At 62.3% G+C, this 16,458-nt stretch overlaps 1 long non-coding RNA gene across 1 annotated transcript; it reads right to left on the minus strand.

The window, feature by feature from the left end:
* Positions 1-12,676: 12,676 nt before the first annotated feature.
* Positions 12,677-14,031, minus strand: LOC131488348 (uncharacterized). The gene is made up of 2 exons (XR_009250171.1): positions 13,111-14,031; positions 12,677-12,919 (listed from the first exon to the last, which is right to left on the minus strand). It is a non-coding gene; the product is annotated as an uncharacterized LOC131488348 (long non-coding RNA).
* Positions 14,032-16,458: the final 2,427 nt, after the last annotated feature.

Here is a 16,458-nt window from a genome sequence, read left to right on the forward strand (position 1 = left end):
CCAGGGTTGTGGCCACACCGGCCCTGCCAGTCCCTACAATGACCACAGGACACACCTCAGCAGCAGCCATAGGGGCACTTGGAGGGACACTTACTGCTCACAGGTCCTGGCAGGTGCACACACACACCTGGGGCCACACGGCAAGGTCACGGGGAGAGAGGGAGGCAGCGTCTCATACTTTTTGGGGTTGAGAGTGGCGGCTGGGGTTTCTGGAGTGGTCAGTTATCAAGGTCACCCGGGGCTTTCTAGAGGGAACTTCACGGGTGGGGCGGCCTGGCTCTGGCTCTTTATCGAGTTGGGTAGCTGGCAACGTGCTTATGTGAGATGGGTGTCTCTGAAGTGACTGCCTCGGCAGTGAAAGGCTTAATGCCAGGCACTTAGATTAACAATCAGAAAAGCTACTCATCGGGCACTTATGCTACAGGGGTGGATGGGTGGGTGGGTTAAATGGTTGGGCAGATGGGTGAATAGGGGTATATGGGTGGTTGGATAGATGAGTGTGTAGATGTACGGATGGATGGGTAAAAGGGAAGACGGATGGGTGGACAGCAGGTTGGTGGATGGGTAAACGGGAGGCAGCAAGAAGGAGGGAAAGAAGGTAGGTGAGTAGTGTGAGATCATGACCTGAGCTGAAGTCAGACGCTTAACCGACCAAGCCACCCAGGCGCCCCAAGAAGGTAGGTGAGTAGTAACATGACATGGTGCACTTCTGCTGGTCTACCTGATATTAGAGCTGGGTGCTAACCTTCATTCTACCGCCAGATTGTATGCAGGCTCCTAGTCCTTGCTTATAGAAGATGGGCAGTAAGTGTCCAGTGTAAAACCCACAGCTCAGAGCCGGAGACTACTGTATAGACCCAGTTCAACCCTCCCCGAGGCCCAAGGAGGTGTCAGAAGAGAGACAACCGGCCCAAAATGGAGTCACCTGTGCTAAGCTCCCAACCGGCAAACAAGACTTAACATCTAACCCAACTGCACTTTCAGCCCCTCCCAGGAGTGAACTCAGTCTGGAATTTCCTGGTCAGCACCAGTGAGGTCATCTGCCGGATCAGACCCCTCCCTTCCTGAAACAATCCACTCGTTCAACCTCCTTGTCCCCTCCAGCCCTTCTGCCCAGAAAAACCTTCCATTCTATACAACTCCTCAGAGCTTCTTTCTACCTGCTAGGTGGGGTGTTGCCCAATTCGTGAATCTTTGTATAAAGCTGATTCCACCTTCAAATTTATCCAGTCGAATTTTGTGTTTTAGCAAAGGGAACTGACATTCTGACGTCCCCCAGAGTTGGGACAGAGTTGGGGTAGGCTGTTTCCTGATCTCTGGGTGCCACTCATCCCAGCTAGCAGTCCCTGGAGGTGTCCTGAATGGGGCCAGCCTCAGTGGCCCCTCAGGCCCCTTCCAGCTCAGACCCTGCTTCTGAGGTTCGGACCTGAGGGGCTTAGAGGAGGGGAAACTTGAAGCCACTGGTTCTCAGGAAGGTGGGGGGCTGGCCTCTGAAAGCCAGGTTGGATTTGGAGCCATGTGTAGAGGGGACAATGCAGCCAGACCACAGAGAAAGGGTGGGGGTGGGGCTGCATGCTTCAGCGGGGCGGAAGCTGACTGCCTCTGGCCAATGGGTCCAATGGGAGGTGCAGTGCGAGGCTCAGAATACCGGTGGGAGGGGGTGTTGGGAGGTTGACCTGTTCTCCAGAAAAGTGGTCCTTCCTGAGAAGCCATGGGGCCTCCAAGGGTCAGAAAAAATGGAAACTGTCAGGGGTGCCTGGATGATTCAGTCGGTTAAGCGTCTGACTTCAGCTCGGGTCATGATCTCACGGTTGTGAGTTCAAGCCCCGCATCCAGCTCTGTGGTTCAGAGCCTGCTTGGGATTCTCTCTCTCTCTCTCTCTCTCTCTCTCTCTCTCTCCCCCGTCTCTCTCTGCCCCCTCCCAATCAATCTTTCTGTCTCTCTCAAAATAAATAAACTCTTAAAAAAATGGAAACTGGCAGTTGGGTGTCCCATTCTCCAGAAAGGGGTGCTGGACAGACAGGCCGACTGCCAGTGGAACTTCACAGGGCATGTCTTGTGCACCTAGCATGAGCACTCGGGAAACAGTTCTCCCTCCGTGGAGGGGCTCCTTCAGCCAACCCCCCAGAGTAATCTCAGCCTTCGGTTGGGGGGGGGGCGGTGGCTAGGCTGACAAGACAGTCCCAGGGCCTCCTCCCGGCCCTGGGGTTGGGGGTGTCTCCAGATAGAAGGTCATCTCTGAAGGAGTGGCCAGGCTTTGACAAGGGTGCCGATAGCTTGATGAAGGCAAGGGGACGGGAGTGGTTCCCCAGAGGACAGACCCGAGGCAGGCAGGCAGGAGGGCACCAGGCTGAGATGCAGGGGCCAGTGCCCAGAACCTGAGGAAGCCTTGGTGGGCTGGGGAAGGACAGTGCCCCATTGCCAGAACACACACAGGCCACAGGGCAGGGTGATGCCAGGAGCAGGCCTTTTCTAACCGGGCAGGTGCCTGGAGAGCCCCTCTAGCCTTTCCAAACCGAGCAAATCTTCCAAGGACCATGTTCCTGGGGAGCACCAGGGGAAGGGAAGGGCTGGGGGGCGGGGCCTCAGGAAGAAGAGCGGTGGGCGGCGCGGGACCCCCGTAAATCGGTCGGGACTAGAACACACTGGCGTTCGGATGAGGGGCCTTCATTCCGGAGGGAAGAGACAGAGGCCACGGGGGCTGCCCTGTGCAGCCCGGTGGGAGGCTGCACCCCTTTTCTTTGCAAACACCAAAGGTGAAACCAGAGCGGCAGAGGCCTTTCCTCAAGGCAGCCCAGAGGGGTAGTTCTGAGGACCCAAGGGAAAGTTGCCCCCTTGCCGCCACCACCCCTGCCCCCATCTCGAATGAAGGGGCTGTCTCCCCCAAGCCTGCTTCGGGTGATGCCGCGCCCAAGGTGGGATCCGCCACACCCCAGGGCACTCACGCACACCTGGGGCAGCCCGGGGCCCAGCAGGCCAGGTAGCTGCCCAGGCGGGGGTGGTGGCGCCCTTGGCTTGGGGCCGGCGGGAGCCAGACTCAGCCTGACGCAATTGGCGGACGTAGCTATAAATAGCCAAGGAGAGCTTGAAATAGAAGTGGGGGAAGAGAAGGGGGAGGGGGCCGGACTCTTGGAGCCGGTGGAGGGGAGAAAAGGCCAGAGCGCCCGAAGCCAGGAGGAGGAAGACAAAGCCGGGTCCTAGAGCGCCCCACCCCCACCCAGCCTGTCTAAGGGGGTGTTCGCGCACAGAAGCAGCTGGGGAAGAAGGGTGGAGTCAAGAACCCTGCCGGCCCAGGGCGGGGGTGGCGACCGAGGGCCACAGCCCCCGCTGCCTGTCCCAGGTGGAGAATTGGACCCTCTTGATGCCTCACGGGACGGGAATCCGTGCCCCTCCTTCCTCTGCCCCCTCCCCAGTTTAGCCCCTGACCCAGGAGCCCCTTCCAGCACCCCTCACACAGCTCCCAGGGACTGAACTAGTCTGCCCAGGAGGGGGCTCCACTAGGCGTCCCGTGCTTGCAACGTGGAGCCCCAACGTGCTCTGGGCTCAGAGGCAGGAGGACCTGTCCAAGGCCACGCTGGGCTGATGCCGAGCGGGGATCTTTTCTCTCTTCCACCTGTTTATTTGGGGGGTCTGGGGACTTATTCCAAGACGGGGAACCACAGGCCTGCAGGGCTGAACCCCCACAGTGAGGCCCAGAGGTGGAAGGGAGAAACCCAGGGCCTGCTCTCTGCACTCCCGCCCCTCCCCGTGATCTCTGCCCAGGTTCCTGCCCCAGGACACCCCCCGCCACGCGCCCGCCCCTCTCTGCTCCCGATCTGTTGGTGGTCAGCCTTGGGGAGGAGCGTGGGCAGGCTGGTGGCCGGGTGGCAGGCGTTAGGGCTGATAAAGAACGAGGGGACGTCGCAGGCGCAGCAGATCAGGCCCTTCTCCACAAGTGGGCCCTAACGGGAAGCTGCAGGAGGGGCAGGCTGGGGTGGGGGAGGCGGCGCTCGGCCCTCACCTCTCCCGGCAGGTGGTTGGCTGCCCCACCCTCCCCGAAGCCGAGGACCCAGTTGGAGAAGGGGGCAGCCGCTCCGCCAGGGGGGAGGACGGGAGCGGCCCCGGCGGCGCGGGCGGGGCCGCTGGGATGAACGGTGACGTCAGCCCAGGTGAAGGGCCGCTCGGGGCCTGGCAGCTGGCGCGGGAGCAGCCGGCCTCTGGTCCTGGGCTCCCCCGGGGGCGCCCCCACCGCACTCCGGCCCCCGGGTCCTCCTCCCTAGAGGCCCGATCCCACCCCGCCCCCCTCCCCGCGCCCGCACTGCCCCCCGCAGCCCCGGGCTCCGAGGGTCGAGAGGTTGTGCGCGGTGGGGGCGCCGCGCCGCCCGCGATGAGCTCACGCCGGGAAGGGCCGCGCCCACTCCTGGACGCCCGCCCGCCAGGCCGGCCGCGGCGCCCTTCATCCTCAAAGCGCCGCGCGGGTGCTCCCAGGGCTCCCCCCCCCCCCCGCCCCCGCCTCCGCCTCCGCGCGCCCTCGTCGGCCCGCTAAGAGCGCAGGGCTGGCGCGCAGAGCACCTGCTCGGCGTGGGAGCCCGAGGCCCGCGCGCCCCCACCCCGCGCTCCAGTCCTGGCCCCGGGTGGCCGAACACCTGCTGGGCAGGGCGGCGAGCGTCCCCCCAGAGGGTGCCTTTCAGACCCGGGGTCGCAGCGTGCGTTCCTCTGGGCCTCGGGCTCGGATCTGGCCCCGCGGGCCACCCTCCTCGCGCTCCCGGAGCCGCGAGGGCCGACGGCAGCCCGGCAGCGCCATCTGCTGCCCGCGCGCGCCAAGAGGGGGCGTCCGGGTTGCCAGCCGAGTAGCCCCCAGCCTGTGCACATCCCACCTGGGGGGGGGGGGGGGGGAGGTTGGGTCTCCAGCGGCCTTGAGCCCCGAGGCTCCCACCCGCCCCTCTTCTGAGGGCCTCGCCTCGTCCCAGCCTCAACTGCCCTTGAGCCGCTCTGGGGCTCCGGGCCCCACAGGAAGGTCAGCCACACCCGTGGCTCCCGGGACACTCGTGCAGTCGACTGCCCCAGCTGTATCACCAGTCAGATTTCATCCTCGACCTTCAGACCGGGAAATGCCAACACGGGCTGGATCTCAACACCTCCAACTCTCTTCCCTGCCCCAGCCCTCACCCCTGCAGCTCTAGTAAGCAGTACTGGTTATTGTTCTTGACTCTTACCTGCCTCTGCCCCCCACCCCCCAACCTCTGCACCTCTCACTGGATGGTTCCATCTGCCGCCACCCCCACCCACCCATCCTCCAGGGCTGTCTACAAAGCACCCTCCTTTTCTCTTCCTAGAAGGTGCCCCTCCCCTGGTCTGCAGGCATATTCCATGCCCTCAGCGGCCTCACCCGGTCCTAGATGCGTGGCCTTGCTAGGGTCCCCTCCTTGGTGAGGGGACACACAGTGTCCCCCTCTGCTGGGGGCTTGCCTCTGTCCCCCACTGTCCAGCAGAGCCTAAAACTGAGAGTCCCCAACTCTGCCCCCACTCTCCATGGGATTCTCCCTATGTCTATGTCCAAATGTCCCCTTTTTGTAAGGACACCAGTCATGAGATTAGGATGCACTGTAATCTTATCTTAACTAATTTCATCTGTAAAGACCCTAGTTCCCAGTCAGTTCACATTCTGGGGTGCTGGGGGTCAGGCTCACACATATCTTTTGTGGGAGGGACACAAACCAGCTTATAACAAGGATCAGTGGAAGGAGGGAGTTACCCACGTGCACTTCAGGACCTCCAGGGGGAAGCCACTCAGCCCTCTCGCGCGGCCCTGCCCAGCAGCCTGCCCTGGGCACAAGGCTCTGTAGCAGCGGGTCTGCAGAGCGGCCTCCAGGGCTGACTGGTGACTTTGCAGACCAGAGCAGGAGAGACGTTGATCAGGAAAAGCCATCAGGGGCCATGTGGCTCAGGGCTTCTCACCCGGACATCTTTCAGGGTCACCTGGCAGCATCTTTGCATGCCGATCCCTGGGCCCCACCCTGACCCCCAAAGTCAGACTCTAACGGGGGGGGCAGGCATCTGTGTTGCCAAAGTTCCTCCAGGGAGTTTGCTGTGCTAATTGATGGGGGGATCTAGCATTGGGACCCTAATCTAGTGGTTCTCACCCATCTGATGGAGGGGATGAGGGGTGAACCCGAGCTGGTTAATGGCAGGCCAGGAGGAAGGCCATCTCTTGGCTCCCTCCCAGGCCTGATCCTTCCACTACCACTTGCCCAGGGCCATCATCTAGGGACCCTCAGCCTGCCCTGCCCCAACCAACCCTTGGACTGGAGCTTGGGAAGGCTATGGAATAGATGATGAGGGGGAGGAGCCTTGGGAGTGGAGTGGCCCCTACCCCTGGCCTCAGGCACCTGCACATTCTTCCGGCTGGTTGGAGCCCAAAGCCACCCAGTAAGGGAGGGGTTAGGGAGCGGTCGCGTGGGAACCCCTGAAAGGGGTGGGTGAGAGGCAGTGAGACCTCTGTGGTCCCTGTCACCTTGTTCACCCTCTTCCTCCCCCTCGGGAGGAAGCCCCAACCGGAGAGGGGCTGAGGGCGGCTTTTTAAGGCCCCACTGAGGTCTTTGAGCAGGAGGCCCAGCCATCCCCGCAGTGGCCAAGCTGCAGCCCAAACTGGGGACAGAGCTAGCACCCTGCTGTTCCAGCTCCCTCCAAGGCACCCATTTCCGCCCCCCCCCCCCCCCGCCCAGGCCTCCCGGGGCACAAGGCTCCCACCAGGATGGCCTCTGCCACACCGGGCCCGGCTCCTAGCTCTTGGCTGCTGCCAGTGGAGTCCGCATCGGCCCCAGGCCTCCTGAAGAACTCAGCTGGCCGGCCAGCGCCCAGCCCGTCCCATGGGCCCCAGGGGCCCCAGTGGGAAAGGCAGTGGGAGCAGAGCTGGTGGCCTCCTCCCGACCGTGAGTGAGAATCCATGTCCGGCCTGGCTCCACCAACTCTTCACGGAGCCACCCCGGGCAAGTGCCCCCTCGCCGGGCCTCCGTGTCAGCCCACGAGATGGGAGTGGGGGCAGGGAGAGATTTCGCTGCCTTACTTTTCCGCTCCCACCTTGTGTGCATTTTTTTGGGTTTGCTAACAAGTACTGGGCCACTGCATAAAAGAGACCCTTCAGCCCCCCAAGTCCCCCCACCCCTGCCCTCATACAATGGCAGATGAGTGGCAGGGGCCATGTGGCATGCCACCACAGTGAATCCACGGTTCCTGTGACAGGGAACGTGCAAAGATGCCGCCACTTGAAGGAAGTAGTGCCTGGAGAAAGGGGCATCTGACAGAGGCCTTGAGGGATGAGCAGGAGTTCTCTAGAAGGAAGGGCATTGCAGAGAGATGGAACAGCATGTGCAAAGTTCTATAATGTGACAGAGCATACTGGTTCGGGCCACGCAGGTCATTTATTGACCAGGCATCGACCCTGGGTCAGGTGCTCTTTGGGCTACAAGGCGGGGTTAGTGTGGGGAGAAGAATGGGGCTGGGTCCGCCCCTGAGGGTGAAGAGAGCCGACCAGGCCGACACCTCAGAAGGGTTGCTGGGAGGCTGGCACCGCAGATCCAGGAAGGAGTGGCAGTTCTCCCACTGGGTAGAGGTGGCGGGCTGGGTGGCGGGCACAGACCAAAGGGCAGTTCCTAACCCAGCAGGCCAGAGACCTCCCTTCTCCCAGGTATGGCCTGCAGGTGACCCTGTGGGGTTGGGTCCTCAAGGGGCAACCTGAGTGGTCTCCACCTGCTGCCTGCCAGGTACTCTGTCCACGTGAGATGGGGGCGGGAGCTGGCAGAAGGCCTCACCTGTATCTGGAAAGACAGTTCTGAGGATGGCTGAGGATGCTGAGAGAGAATAGGCATGATGGTGTGCGTGGGGGGGTGACACTTCCTACCAGGCATTGGGACAGTGGGTCACGGCTTGGCCTGGGAAATCGTGCCACCCTTCCACTCTTGCCGCCTCCTCTTGCGGGGGCTCCCCTGGGCCCTGTCTTCCAACCCCGGCCCCTCTTGAGCCTGCTCTGGTGGCTGGAGAAGATCCTGCTGGGGTCAGGGCACCCCCAGCCCCTGGATGCCTCCTCCCCTTTCCTGGAAATAGAGGAAGATGGGGCTTCCTCCAAGCACTTCGCCCCACCCTGGCCTCTGGCAGGGGCGAGGGGGGGGGACCCCAGGAGGTGGGGCCGGATGGGGACCTCTCCAAAGGCCAAGGCGGGGCAGGGGCAGGACCTGCTGGGACCTCCGGGCCAGCGCTGGGGGAAGGCTGAAGACCAGCGCTGGGACAAGTCGGACAGGCAAAAACACCTGCAGATTCGCCTTCTTTTGAAAAACTGGGAGACCTGGCGAGGCTCGGCCTGGGGTCCTTGGCAGCAATAACCAGTGGGAGATCATCTGGATCTTGGGGGCCTTTGCTGATGGGACAGGGGAGCCAGGAGAAACTTACCTTCTTGAGGTCATTTCTTGCCGTCCTGAGCTGGACGGCAGAACAAACAATAAAATGGAAAACGTCCCCGTCTGCGGGAGAAAATCCACCCGATATTCAGGCCTGTGAAGGCAGGACACGTTTTCCGTGCTTAGTCTTCTGCCGCAGAGGGTCCAGGAAGAGGGAGTTCTTCTAGGAGTGAAGGTCCAGGGAGAGCCGAGGTTAGCAGCGCCTTTGAAAATCCCAACAGGTGGGGCACCTGGGTGGCTCAGTCGGTTAAGCGGTTAAGCAGCCGACTTCAGCTCAGGTCATGATCTCACAGCTCGTGATTTCGAGCCCCGCGTCGGGCTCTGTGCTGACGGCTCGGAGCCTGGAGCTGCTTCGGATTCTGTGTCTCCCTCTCTCTCTGTCCCTCCTCCGCTCATGCTCTGTCTCTCTCTGTCTCAAAAATAAATAAACATTAAAAAAAAATTAAAGAAAATCCCGGCGGGAGATTCAAGCGAGTGGAATTCAAGTGATTCACCATTTGGGTGGGGAAAGTTCCAAGTCCCGCCTTAATGATTCATTCCTTAAAAAAGAAGCTTGCCTGTCACCTCAGAAATTGGTGTTTGGTTAATGACAAGTCACATCTAGATTAATGACACTTGGCAAATCTATAAGTCTTTGGGGACTTCCAGAGTCCCATCTAGATCCCAGGGCAAGCATGTCATATGTGACTAAGGAACCACTCCTGTTACGGGCTGAACTGTGTGCCCCAGAAGAGGCATGTGGGTGTCCCAACCCCCGGACCCTTTGAATACGACCTTATTTGGAAATAGGGTCTTTGCAAGATAAGACGCGGTCATTAGGGTGGCCCTGACCCGATGGCCGGTGTCCATATGCAAAGAGGAAAGTTTGGACTCAGACACAGAACCCACGCAGGGGGAAGGCGGTGTGGAGAGGGCGGCAGAGAGAGGAGCGAGCGGTCCACAAGCCAGGGAGTGCTGGCAGTCACCAGACATGCAAGGAAGATCCTGCTGCCACCTCTATTCCAACTCCCGGGCCCCAGGACTGTGGAGCCATGCACTCCCATGGTTTTAAGCCACCCAGTCTGTGGCCGTTTATTACAGCAGCCATAGGAAACTGACACAGCCTCCCACCAAAATCCAAATTTGTTTTTTTCCTAAAGGTTGGATCTCCACCCAGAAGTCCCAAAGTGACAGCCAGTATCCTGGGGGGAGGGGGTGGCTGGCACATCATCCGAACTCAAGCTTAACGATGAGACTTCAGACGGTGAAGAAAACACGAGAAGTCCTTCATTCGAAAGGTCCCACCCTTCTTTAGGTGCCGGATGCCCTCAGATGAATAAGCAAGGTGGATTCTGGGAGCGGAGGCACCGGCTGGCGCTGGTTCTCCGTGGGTGCCGGCTGGCCGAAGCTGTGAGCAGGGGCGTTGCAGTCACCTGCACGTTCCAGGATGGATGAGGAGGAGGAAGGAGACCTGGGAATGCCAGGGGGGAGGGGGGAGGGGGACAGACCCAGCCCTCAGGCGTCCCAGGGTGTAACCTGGGCCAGTGTGCTGAGCCACACCTGTAAGAGAGATCCCTGAGGACCCCCGCCTGGGGGGGTAGCGGCAGGGTACACGGAGCATAAGCCTGGTGCCTGGCTGGTGGCGAGCACCCCGGAAGCGATCCCAGGCGATATCGGTTATTGGTGTCCCTATCGCTACCTTGGCCCTGAGCCCTGGCTGCCCCACGGGCCCCAAGTCCTCTCCCTCAGCACCTAAGCCAAGTGCACCACCAAGGGGTTTCCTGCTTTCTGCAGGGGGAGGGCGCTGAAGCCACTGTCGCCCAACACCCAGGGAGGAGAGCCCCGCTGGGAAGCAGGGCACAGTGGGAAGATGGGGGGCTTGGGAGCAGAAGGTTCTGGGATCCCATCCCCCTTGGGCCGGTCCCCGCCCCTCGAGGAGCCTCAGTCTCCTGCCTGACGACCACCGCCCAGACGCCGTGGGGTTTAAGTGAAGGAGCACGTACAGGGAGGGCAAAGCTGGCCCGCTGTGGGTCTGCAGGAGGGCGTCTCGGTGTTTGCTGAGGGCTTAGGAGGGTTGATGCCGCAGGAAAGACACAGCGGCCACCCACCACGGAAGCTCTCATGGGACTGATTTCCTGAGTACCCCTTCCCAAAGTGTCCCCCCGCCACCCCAGGCCAGCTTCTCAGACAAGCAAACGCTGACCCTCTGGGGTGGTGGGAACGGAAGGGGCTGCCGCACCCAGCCTGCCACCCCCTGCCCCGGCCCCCGCTGCTCCTCCACTGCCGGCGCGCACCCTCAGCCTTACTTGGGACTGTACCCAGCACAGGAACCCGCTCAGGAGGCAAGAGGGAGCCATTGTTCTCCGGCCTCCAGAGTGGAGGAGAATGTGTGTCACGAGGCGCGCCCCGTGCCAAGGCCTCGTGGCGGGGCGGCCAAGCACAGGGAGGGGGTGCCCTGGACCGACCCAGGCTGTGGGCAGGGGCCCGGTGGAGGGCAGTGAGTGAGCCCGAGGGACAGACAGGGTCAGTCCAGACAGAGGCAGTGAAAGAGGAGGGAGGGCCCCGGGTCAGCCGTTGAGCAGAGACCCCGCTTTCCTCTGAGACTAGGCCGCGCATTCACGCTTCTGCTACAGGTGTCAGCCTCCACCCACAACAGGACCATTTCCCTGGGGGGAGTTCCTGCTGGTCCCCGTCTAGAGCAAAGCAGAATTGGGCAAACCAAGCCCCGCCTCCCGGCCCAGGAGCTCCCAGCTGGCACAGCCCCTTGGAATCTGGGCAGAAGGCGGGTGCCTGGTGGAAAAGGTGAGGTTGTGGACTGGAGCCTGTATTAGTAAGAAAGGAACACAAACTGGGTGGCTTAACACGACAGAAATTCATTGTCCCACAGTTCTGGAAATCAGAGCCCCCGAGTCTTTCGGGCGGGCAGGGCTGGTTCCTCCCGAGGCTGTGAACGAGGATCTGGCCCAGGCTACCCCCGGCTCGTCCTCCCCTGTGTCCTCACGCTGCCTTCCTAACCCTCTGCTCCCACTTCGTCCCTTTTTATAAGGACACCTGTCATGCTGGATTAGGTGCCCACCCTCGTCTCTGTGTCCTCATCCGAACTAATTTAATCTGCAATTACTCTCTTTACAGGGAAGGTCCCATCCTGTGGTCGTGGGGGCAGGGGACACCCAGCATTCTTTGTCCCTATCATTGGTGTTATTGTGTCTGATGTATTATATGTCTCATTTTTTCCCATTGACTGTCGGCTCTCAATAGCCTGTAAGCTCCATGGGGGTAGATTCTTGTCTACTCTGTCTGCCCACCGTATTCTGAGCACCTTACGAGTGCCCGGCATATACTTGGCACTCAGTACTTATTTGCCAAATGAATGAAGGAATGAATGGAAAGAAGGAAGAACGGATTGAAAATCCTACAAGTCCGGGGTGCCTGGGTGGCTCAGTCGGTTAAGCGTCCAGCTTCAGCTCAGGTCACGATCTCGCAGTTCGTGGATTCCAGCCCCGCGTCGGGCTCTGTGCTGACAACCGGGAGCCTGGAGCCTGCTTCTGATTCTGTGTCTCCCTCTCTCTCTGCCCCTCCTCTGTTCACGCTGTCTCTCTCTCTCTCTCTCAAAAATAAATACACACAAAAAAGAAAAGAAAAGAAAAGAAAATACTACAGGTCCACCTCCTGCTTAAACAGACCACAAGCCGGGCTTTGTGGCCAGAGAAGTCACAGACGGACATGCCACCGCCCAAGACCTGAAGGACACAGACGGCGAGGTTCCTGTCATTCTCATCCTCCCCCCCGCCTGCGCAGGAGGTGGAGGGGCGTCGGTGACTGACAGTGTGCTTGCAAGTTTAAAAGACACGACTCCAACCGCGGCTGTCCTTCGAGATGTGGTGTCCTTCCTGGAGCAGGTCGGCACATTTGTTACGCAGCTACGGGTCTCACGGACGCGACGCGCCCCGCCTCAGAGCAGTGCGCTGTCCTGTGGCCAGACCAGCAGTGTGCCCCTGCCTTCATGCCGCGGGGTCAGATCGTCTCCTGTTTTCCATCCCAGTTTGGTCCACACAGATTCTGACCGTCTCGGCACGCCTCAGGGTCTCACACCATTCCACCGGATGATAGCTTCATGCCAATAGGCCGTGGAGCCCAGGACTTGGTGAAATTTCGGGAGTTCAGTGGTCTGGGAATGTCAAGATATCCCCTGCAAAGTGGAGGACAAATCTTTACGCCTTGATCACCGTAACGACAGGAAGAAGACAGACATCCGGACGCGGGTATCAATTAGGTAATTGCCTTTTACTTCAAGTAACGGCAACAGGGAAGAACAGTGACGTAATCAAGAGTGTTTTCCGTTAAAAGGAGTCCAGAGGCAAGAAGTTCGGGACTGCTGTGGGGGTCCCAGAGCGGAAGCGGGAACCCCATTCTGTCCTGCTCCTCTGCCTCCTGGTCCTGGCAAGCACTAATGGAAGAGAGAGATGGGGGGGGGGGGGGTCCCGGGTTTTGGAGCAAAGCCATGTCACCTGAAAAAATAAATGGCGATTCTTTGAGATGCAAGTTTTGGCTTGCCACCGGGCACAATTCAAACTGTACATCAGACGGGGGGGTGCCACACGACCATGCGATCTGAGCTGCCCATTAGGGACTGGGTGACACGGGCCGTAAAGTGGGGTGTGCCTAGCCATGCGCCATCATCAAGGGAAAGGGGATTGACCTTGAGCCCAGGTAAATTGCCAGGAGCAGGTAGGCCACACTCCCCATAGGCCCGGTCACACCTGCCCGCTTCCGCACCTCCAGCCTGCACCGGTGAGCTCTCGAAGTTTCCTATGACACATCTGGCAAGGGTTACTCCCATTTCTCCAGCAAAGACGCTGAGTCACGGGGACATTAAGCAACGTGTCCAAGTCACCCGGCGGGTTCGAGGAAGAGCTGGGGTCTGACTTTCCGACTACCGAGGGACGAGGGGACGTAGGACGGCCGGTACACGGCGGGGGTGGGAAGGAAGACGGATGTGACCGCAGCCCCTCCCAGGACTCCCATGCCCGGGGGAGCCGGTCGGCGAAGACGGCGGTGGCCCGAGGCCCGTGGGGTCAGCGGGAGCTCGGAGTCCTCGGGGATGGCGGTCTAGGTCGCCGCACCAGGTGGAGGTGCAGCCTGACGAGGGGCTGGCGGAGGGCAGGGTCGTGAGAGTGGGCCACGGCCTCCGTCGGGTCGCAGAGATGAGGTCCCTGGCGGGGGGCTGCGTGTCCTTCCTTTCCGAGATATGACGGACTCGGCGACTCTCCTCTTCTGCCATCTGTCTCCTCCCTACTTCAGGGGTAGTCGGTGGCCAGGGTTGCACAGGACGCAGGGGCGTTGCGGTCGCAGAGCGCGCCTTCCCCCCCCTCTCAGCAGTGTGGGCGCGGGGACAACGCGGTTAGGGCGAAGCAGCGAAACCGGGCGGCCTCGGGCCTCCCCTCCGGGGTCCTGGCCTCGGCAGGCAGGGTGCGCCCCCCTCTCCAGAAGCCTCCGGCCCCTGGCTCAGCCTAGGCGCGGGAGCGGGAGCGGGAGCGGGGCGACCCCAGCCGGCAGCCCCTGGGCCCCATGCGGCCACCCCGCCGTCCCCGCCGGCCCTCCTTCGCAGGGCGGGGGGGGGGGGGGGGGGGGGGGGAGAGGCAGCCGTGCCAGGCGGGGGGTCCCCGCGGGCCGTCGGCCACTGTCACCGCCACAACGGCGGAGGACGGCGGCTCGCCCGAGTCGCCCGCGACCCGGCCCCGTCTTCTTGCTCCGCGGTCTTAGCGGCAGCCGCCCCCGCCCCCCGACGTGGCCCCAGCTGGCTCCGGTGCCTCGGGCATCGCGCCCCTGCACAAGCCCCGGGCGCCCCGGCACCTCTCTTCGGAGGCTTCTGGAAGGGAAGCCCGCGGCCTCCCGGTTTCCCCGGTGACCTCAACACGACCCTGGTCTCCCGCGGCCGCAAGGGACGCTGGGAGGACACGGGGTCGCCGGCGGCCCTCGGCTCTGGGGACGGCGGGACAGCGGGGGCTCACCAGGCCCGTCGCCTGGTCCCAGAAGCCGCCCCCCACCCCGCCCCCGCCCCCGCCCGCGCCGCGAGCTGCCGCTGTCCCCCCCCCCCCCCGGGGCTCCCCTTTCCCTCAGACGCCCCTGCGGGCGACGGCGGGGGGGGAGGGGGGGACCCGTCTGACGCGTGAACCGTCGCGTCCGCAGGGACCGCAAGGGGGCATCAGGGGACCTGAGGGGAAGGGACTTGGGGGGGCGGGTCCTCTGACAGTGGGAGGGGCTGCTTCCCTCGGGCCTGGCGGAGGTCGGTCCCAGTGCAGGGGGACATCCGGGGTGTGAGGGGACATCCGGGGTTGTGAGGGGACATCCGTGTGAGGGGACATCCGTGTGAGGGGACATTCGGGGTTGTGAGGGGGACACCCGGGGTTGTGAGGGGACACCCGGGTGTGAGGGGACATCTGGGGTGTGAGAGGACATCCGGGGTTGTGAGGGGACACCCGGGGGTGTGAGAGGACATCCGGGGTTGTGAGGGGGACATCCGTGTGAGGGGACATCTGGGGGTATGAGGGGACATCCGGTGTGAGGGGACATTCGGGGTTGTGAGGGGACACCCGGGTGTGAGGGGACATCTGGGGTGTGAGGGGACACCCGGGGTTGTGAGGGGACACCCGGGGGTGTGAGAGGACATCCGGGGTTGTGAGGGGGACATCCGTGTGAGGGGACATCTGGGGGTATGAGGGAACATCCGGTGTGAGGGGACATTCGGGGTTGTGAGGGGACACCCGGGGTTGTGAGGGGACACCCGGGGGTGTGAGGGGACATCCGGGGTTGTGAGGGGACATCCGGGGTTGTGAGGGGACATCTGGGGTGTGAGGGGACACCCGGGTGTGAGGGGACATCTGGGGTGTGAGGGGACACCCGGGGGTGTGAGGGGACACCCGGGGTTGTGAGGGGACACCCGGGGGTGTGAGGGGACATCTGGGGTGTGAGGGGACACCCGGGGGTGTGAGAGGACATCCGGGGTTGTGAGGGGGACATCCGTGTGAGGGGACATCCGGTGTGAGGGGACATTCGGGGTTGTGAGGGGACACCCGGGGTTGTGAGGGGACACCCGGGGGTGTGAGGGGACATCCGGCGTTGTGAGGGGACATCCGGGGTTGTGAGGGGACACCCGGGTGTGAGGGGACATCTGGGGTGTGAGAGGACATCCGGGGTTGTGAGGGGACATCTGGGGTTGTGAGGGGACACCCGGGGGTGTGAGGGGACATCCGGGGTTGTGAGGGGACATCCGGGGTTGTGAGGGGACACCCGGGGGTGTGAGGGGACATCCGGGGTTGTGAGGGGACATCCGGGGTTGTGAGGGGACACCCGGGTGTGAGGGGACATCTGGGGTGTGAGAGGACATCCGGGGTTGTGAGGGGACATCCGGGGTTGTGAGGGGACACCCGGGGGTGTGAGGGGACATCCGGGGTTGTGAGGGGACATCCGGGGTTGTGAGGGGACATCCGGGGTTGTGAGGGGACACCCGGGTGTGAGGGGACATCCGGGGTTGTGAGGGGACATCCGGGGTTGTGAGGGGACATCCGGGGTTGTGAGGGGACACCCGGGTGTGAGGGGACATCTGGGGTGTGAGAGGACATCCGGGGTTGTGAGGGGACATCCGGGGTTGTGAGGGGACACCCGGGGGTGTGAGGGGACATCCGGGGTTGTGAGGGGACATCCGGGGTTGTGAGGGGACACCCGGGGTTGTGAGGGGACACCCGGGGTTGTGAGGGGACATCCGGGGTTGTGAGGGGACACCCGGGTGTGAGGGGACATCCGGGGTTGTGAGGGGACATCCGGGGTTGTGAGGGGACATCCGGGGTTGTGAGGGGACACCCGGGTGTGAGGGGACATCTGGGGTGTGAGAGGACATCCGGGGTTGTGAGGGGACATCCGGGGTTGTGAGGGGACACCCGGGGTTGTGAGGGGACATCCGGGGTTGTGAGGGGACACCCGGGTGTGAGGGGACATCTGGGGTGTGAGAGGACATCCGGGGTTGTGAGGGGACATCCGGGGTTGTGAG

The sequence above is a fragment of the Neofelis nebulosa genome, chromosome 10 (assembly GCF_028018385.1).
Source record: "Neofelis nebulosa isolate mNeoNeb1 chromosome 10, mNeoNeb1.pri, whole genome shotgun sequence".
Classification (NCBI taxonomy): Eukaryota; Metazoa; Chordata; class Mammalia; order Carnivora; family Felidae; genus Neofelis; species Neofelis nebulosa.